The sequence below is a fragment of the Thamnophis sirtalis genome, unplaced genomic scaffold (genome assembly GCF_051295495.1).
Source record: "Thamnophis sirtalis isolate CommonGarterSnake01/CBP01778 unplaced genomic scaffold, rThaSir2_p1.2 scaffold_15, whole genome shotgun sequence".
NCBI lineage: Eukaryota > Metazoa > Chordata > Lepidosauria > Squamata > Natricidae > Thamnophis > Thamnophis sirtalis.
Window position 1 is genome coordinate 40,932,228 of NW_028261395.1, and position 7,050 is coordinate 40,939,277.

The 7,050-nt window shown below is 43.4% G+C and overlaps 1 protein-coding gene across 4 annotated transcripts in view; it reads right to left on the minus strand.

Annotated features, from left to right (window-relative positions):
* Positions 1–5,227, minus strand: part of KIF1B (kinesin family member 1B) — a 135,050-nt gene extending 129,823 nt beyond the window's left edge. For all 4 annotated transcript variants that reach the window (XM_087701979.1, XM_087701978.1, XM_087701977.1 and 1 more), the window contains exon 1: positions 5,017–5,227. The gene's annotated coding sequence lies outside the window, so the exon portion shown is untranslated. The remainder of the gene's footprint in view (positions 1–5,016) is intronic.
* Positions 5,228–7,050: the final 1,823 nt, after the last annotated feature.

Sequence of the window (7,050 nt, forward strand, 5' to 3'; positions counted from 1 at the left end):
GTGGAGAAGGAGAAACCAATTTTTCTCTATTAGTTTCTTCTCCAGCCTTTGTGAGAGGAAAACACCCTTATTTGTGGAGTCCTTGTACCAATCAGGACATAAGTGGCTCTTCTGTTTAGTTGGGATTTACTGTTTCACGCCTGCTGTTGGGGTGAATTCAACTCTGTTCCACTGAGGAGTCTAAATATCTCCAGGCAGAACAGACAGCCTCTCCCCTTTCCCCTTCCAAAAGTTTCATGTAAATAAGCTTCATGTCAATTAAGCTGCAAGAAATCTAGCCGCCACCCTTTGTGGGTTTTGCATGCAAAAAGAGCACACTGAGGTGGGGGGGGGGGAGTAAAGTGAATTAGGGATAATTATTTTAGCGACTGCGCTCAAACACTCAGTTGGGCTTATTATCCGAGGAGGTCTTATTTTCGGGGAAACAGGTTATCTGGAAAGAATTCAAAAAATTGGAGTCTTCTTATACAGAAAAGTTTCAAGTTGGAAAATATACAAGTTTAGGGTCATTCTCAAGGAAAAAACTGGGGAAGGCGGTGAATTAAAACTAGAAAATGAATCACAGAAATACAAACCCCAAAACATAAATTAGACAAAACATGTTTTTGAATCTAACCCCTAAGCTAACCAAATACTCTTTGTCTGAGCAAGATATTTCTTTCAGACGCTGTGAAAACAGAAAATTTTTTTCCACACACACACACCCATCTTTAAATAAACAAAAAATAGTTGAAATATCCCCAAATTATTATGCTTTTTAGCTTAGTTGCACCTAAAGTTTAAGTGCTGGGTTCCTTCTTGCTCAAGGGCCACCAAAAAGAGTCAAAGTCAGTTTGAAGGAACTGTGGGGTTTTTTTCTGTTTTTAAACCATAACTGACTGACAAACTATAGGGGTCCAGAGATTTCACATGACAATTCCAGAATTTCTATCAGCAAGGTAATTGACTAATACAAGCTTTCTCTAAAGAAGTCATATAATTACAGTGTTCATAAAACTCTATTCTGAACATCTGTTACACAGCAAAAATAATAAGATATAGGCATGTCTGTGGAGATTCTAAGTCATTCATGTCATAATTGTTCAAAGGTGCTTTTTTTTTTCTTCAAAAGGGCAACTGAACTATTTTTTTTTCCTTGAGAAAGATGATGTTCTGCTTCTCATTCAAGAAACTTCACCAGTTTCTATTCCATCCTTCCGCCATCAGAACCAACGAAGCTTCTTGGATGACAAGTGAAGCATTTCCTCCTTCTTCTTCCTCCTCAAGGAAAGAAAAAAACAGTCCAGTTGCCTTTTCAAGGGGAAAAAAAGCATCTTGGAGACATGTCTAAAGGCACGTATGATGAGTGGAATTAACCGGTGACAGATTACAACTGTGCTGTCAAATCAGTTCAGATGACTGGATTTGTGTAAGTTACTTAACTGGGACATTTAAAGAGCCAGAGTATCATGCAATCCTAATGCCCGAGCATTTCCGAACCAGAATCAGTCTCCAAAATAACCTGCAATTCCCTGGATTAATTGAGGGTTATTCTGAGCCAGGCTGTCATACGAATGGAGAAAGTAAACTCTCCCTGCTGACTTCAGGCTTACAGGCAGGAATCCTAAGGAAGGTCTATAAAAATGGAGTCTATCCAGAAAGCCTGATTTTTACAGTTGACTGACAGACATACACACACACACACACACACACACATACACACCAGCGAATACGCAAAGGACTAACAAAGAGGCAGAAAGGAGATGGGGGGAGGCTGCTTTTTGAAAGAGTCCCAACACAACACCAGGGCAATGACGATAACAAAAGCAGACAGTGATCTCTTTGTGAAGTTGGCTTGTTGGAAGTTTTATGCCCTTTGATCAGCAGAAGTGCCCTTCCGTCGTATTGAGTTAGGCTGCTAAATATTTCAGTGCAAATGAAAGGAGCAATAGCAAGTAATATGAATGCTGTCAAGTTTGGCATTCATCACCCAAATCCGTGTTTTTGCAAAGCTTACACTGCTATGGAAACAAGAGTGTTACCAAAGCCAGTGAGTGTGCATCTATCAAAAGGTATTCCAAATGAAATTAATGGAATTGGCTCCTAAGACAACAGCTTAAAATACCTTTCATTCCTCTTTCTGTAACTGTAGCCACAAAAGAAACACAATAAATGGGGAGAGAGAAAATCCACAGTATTCTGCTCTGAGGGAGGAAACCTGGCAAGGCTCAAGAGAGAAAATAATAAAAAGAGAGGGAGCCGAAGAAAGCTGAAATAGCTTATATTCAAATTGAGAGATTTAATTCCAGGACTATAACAAACATACAGCTTAGAGAGGGAGAGCCCCTGAACCCCACCCTATACAATTCCCGACAAACCAAACGGGCAGCGGAGAGTGGAAAAGACAAGCCAGGGATGATCAAAGTCTCACAAATTCCAGGGAGCATTTTCACCGAGATCCTCATCGAGTGGTTCTTCTTACCCTCCTGCCATCCTAACCCTGACGGACCTCCTGGAAGACCGTCAGATCATAATCCCAATATGGCTGCCTCTATGATTGTGCTGTGCTGGATGCTGTATATAGAGGAAGGGAGGACACATAACAAAAAAAGGAGAGCATCTCTCTTTAGGGCTTAAAATAGTTTTAAACAAAAAGCAAGAGGGGGACGGAGAGGAAAGAGACAGAGTTTGCTGCCACACAAATCACTGTACGGAATCAGGTTCAAGTCAGACTGGTTAACTTGAAGGAGAGAGAGGTGGGGGGGGGGGGGAATCAGCCTCAAACTCCACCCTGCTTCTGAGATGAGATGGAGTCTAGGCCGCAGCACTGTGGCTCAAGGAGAAAAGATGCAAGATGCGAATAATTGATTAGGAGGGATGGGCCCAATCCAGAGCAGAGCCTTCAGCAGCCGGGGAAACAGAAGATCTGGGAGAGAAAACTCATTAAAGAACTTATTTTCCCCACTCCCAAAATCTTTGTTTGACAGATGTTGATTTTGAGTGTCAGTGAGTGTATCATTTAAAAAACTTCTAAACTTGGAACACTAACCAAAGCTCAGGAGAGGTGGAGGAAGAGGGGGGGAAGACGGGGTCCCATTTCACTGGTTTGGGAAGCTCCTTGTGCCAACAAGTTTTTTTTTTAAAAAAAAAAACCAGGCTGCCACAAGATCTCGCCTTAGCTGCAGAAAAAAAGTCTCTAGGGGGAACATGAAGTGGATAAAAGGAATGTGGGTAAGGGGAGGGCCAAAAAAAACAAAAACCTGTGAGGACACTACAACTGGAATTGACTAGTTGGGGGATAAAACACCAGACTCCTTGAAAAGAAAATTATTCAGGAAACAGGCTTCCTCCTACACCGATCAAAGTGGAAAAAGCTTATGCAAGGAAATTGCTGGTAGGGCATGAATATATATGTGTGTGTGTGTGTGTGTGTGTCATACACAAATACTGACCCATAAACACAGGCAGCCTGTTATTCAAAATGGTCTAATAAAAAAGTAAAAGGACTCCAATGCAAATGCATTTGTAACGTTTGTAAACCTGCACACAGCAAATGCAGATGCACCAATGTTGTTGAATCTGTATACAGCTCAGTACATGGATTATATTCCTGGGGGTCATATACACCACCAATTTACCCCCAAATTACCAGTCCCACGTCCCTAAGAGTTTTGCACGTTAACCTCTTAAATGCCAACTGCAGGTTTTTCAAAGCCAACAGGCCAGGGAAACAAAACAAGCACACCAAGGAGAGCTCCTAGGTAAAACCTTACTAGGGACTAGAACAATTTTTGAGATATACACCTATTTCTTTATGTTCTCATGCCTAGGTGTACAACTCGTAAAATAAAAGGCAGCTTTCCAAAATGCTTGATTACTATTATCACTATGATCAGACTTTTATTTCACAGTCAATCCCTTCTACCCCAAATTTATTATTACCAAAATAACATGCCCGCTGTTGGTACCAAATTGCGCCCCTGCCAAAATGAAAGACATTGCAAATGGACCCAACTTATATTATCATCATCATCATCATCATGGCTTTTTGGTCCGAGATCTGACATATGGGAGGGGTAGGGTCTCCTGCTTGAGCAGGGTTGAACTAGAGGACCTCCAAGGTCCCTTTCAACTCTGTCATTATTATCCTAGACTCAGGCCTGGACTACAACTCCCATCATCCCACAACAGCAGCATCTCCCACACCTCCAGGAGAGGCCACTGAGGAAAATCCACCCTATTCCTCCTCCATTCTCTCCTCCAACTGGATATTGCTATATTGAACATAATCTGCTTTCCCTTTGGGAGAGAGACATCTTGATACGGAGGAAGGGAGAAGAATTTTAAAGAGACGGAAGGAAAAAAACAAAGGAGGGATGATGAGAGAAAGGGGGGATAAATAAAGGAGAAACCATGATGGCCTCTTTGGGTAATTTCTTTTCCATCAAGGCCATCATTTGTCCATGGAGGCAGTGAGAACAGAGAGATCGGACATCGGTCCTTGTTCCTTTTGTTGTTGTTTTTAATTTAAAATTTTATTTTTATATAAGCAATCCATTTTCCATTAACCAGTGGGTAATAAATATTTTGTGCCAACACTAAAACATAGTCATAATTCAATCTCATCTCAGCTTAATTTCCAATACCTTAAAAGTATCTGATATTACAACAACCCCGTAGCAATTCATTTAGCTCTCTGAGTCATATATGACTATTCATACATTTTCTACACTCTATAGATAACTTTTAATCCTTAGGTCTATTCTCTCACCACCGAAGATTTCCCAAATTGTATCATAAACGGTTTGTTCTGTCTCTTTGATAGCCAGGATCCATCTGTTCCTTTAGGACTCCCGAGCCCATCATCCCCAGAGGATGGGCGTTGCAGCCCCGGAGGGCGCCGGGTTGGGGTAGGTGGGCGAGCAGGTGGCTGAGAGAGCCCCGCCCCAACAGCGGCGTCATCGTCTCCTCAGGTCACGTGACGGGCTCGGGCGTACTCCCCCCCCCTACTCCCCCCCACCGGTTTTTTTTTTTTACCTCAGTGCGGTGAAGGGCGGAGCGACACCGGCGCCACAGCAAAAAAATAATAATAACTAACGGCTTCCTGGGCGATCACGGCCGGCGAGGCTGCTAGCGGAGAAGAAGTTGCCGCCGCCGAGCCCCATTCCGGAGCTGCCCTCCCGGGACGGCGAGAAGGAGCGAAGGCTCCGCGGAGACGACGAACCCGCCTTGACAATACCGCCGCCGCCGCTCTACTGACAAGGGAAAGCGATGGAGCTGCTTTCACCCCCCCTCCTCCCACCGGCTCCGGGCCCCGCCCCTTTTTCGCGGCGGCCGTCCAATCAGCGGCGGAAGAGAGAATCCCGCCTCCCGAGCGCAGCCACCGGCATCCTCGCCGATAGGCGGCCGTCTTTGTCAATCCATGACGGAAAGGCTCAGTAAAGGCGGAGGGCGACGCCTCCACTGCCAATCTCGGAGCGCCTCTCATCCAATCCAATGAAGCGCGGGGCGTAGGCCCGCGAAGGCAGCCAATGAGCGCTCGAAGAAGGGGAGATGCGCTGCACTGCTTCACAGTCTCGGGGAATTCTCCTTGGGATTCTTTTAAGCCGGTGGCGTAGGAATGCCGGGGAGGGAAGGACCCTCGCGCGGAAGAACAAATTCGAGGGGAGGGGGAGAGTTGACCCAGCGGGGTATAAAAGGGGAGCGAGGCGTCCTTTTTCTCCTATTTCCCTCAGATTTAGTCTTCGACTTGAGGTCGCTGAGGATTGTGGGAAGAAGGTTGAGTGACTTGAGCGCTTTGGGAATTGATTCAGGTCAATTCTCGCCAGCCGTGACGAAAGCGACGGAGAGAAAACAAAACATATTAAAATTAAAATAACGGCGCCAATTAAAAGGTCGACGATGGCCGTGCTGCTTTTTAAAGCGCGCAATGGACGTCTGAATGCAGAAAGTACCTTTGGAAGGGATTGGCACACAATCACGAACGCTCTCCCTTATCCCGGTTTATTATTATGGGCTGGGATTACACAAAGTACATTAAAATGAGAGATTGCAAATATGCAGTTGAGAATTTCTAGGAATTTTTTTTTAAGGAATTGCCACATCCACGTTGAAATTTGCTGTGAAAAATAAAATCTTTGGAATGTTTGCATGGTCTTATTTTATATAGATATATAAATAAATATATATATATATATGTGTGTGTGTATGTGAAGAGACAGACATCACAATCTCTGGAATTTAAAATATATTATCCGCTTAGTTTTCGTTGTCTCTGCTAATATCGTCAGTGTAAAAACTACCATTGAGGAGATATTTGCCTTTATACATCATTGATTATATATATATTATAATCCTCCACTTACAACCATTCATTTAGTCGTTTGGAGCATCAATGGCACTGAAAAAGGGACTTACGACTGGTTCTCACACTTACAACCATTGGAGCATTCCCATGGTCATGTGATCAAAATCCGGACATTTGGCAACTGGCATGGACTTATGACGGTTGACCTGGGTCATGGGATGACTCCTTGTCACCTTCACACACAAGCGAAGTCAATGGGAGAAGCTGGATTTACTTAACGACCACATGATTCACTTAATAACTGCAGTGAATTGTTTTAACTGTGGCGGCCAAAAAAAGGTCGTAAAATGGGACAAAACTCACTTAATGGCCTTGCTGACCAGTGGGAACTGGGGCCTCAATTGTGGTTGTAAGTCAAGGGCTATGTTGTTACTGAGGGCTGGCACAGCCTCAGGGATTTTGCTCTGGACAGTAACCTCAAGCTAGAGTTGACTTATCTTTAAATATTTCATCTGTGTTTCTATTTTATTCTCACTATTGATTTGTGGCAGCCACTTGTCCTAAAATGGTTTAATTTCTATGCCTCTTGTATCCTGTTCTTTTATTGATGTTTGTTATTCTTAAAGTACCTCCTTAGGGTTTCAAAAACCTCCCCCAAACAGAACTGACTTACACATTGAGTAAAATAAAAGTTGGTTAAACAAAACATAGTGCTATGCTTGCAAGGACTAAAAGATCTAGATTCTAGACTTTGGTATTTGAGC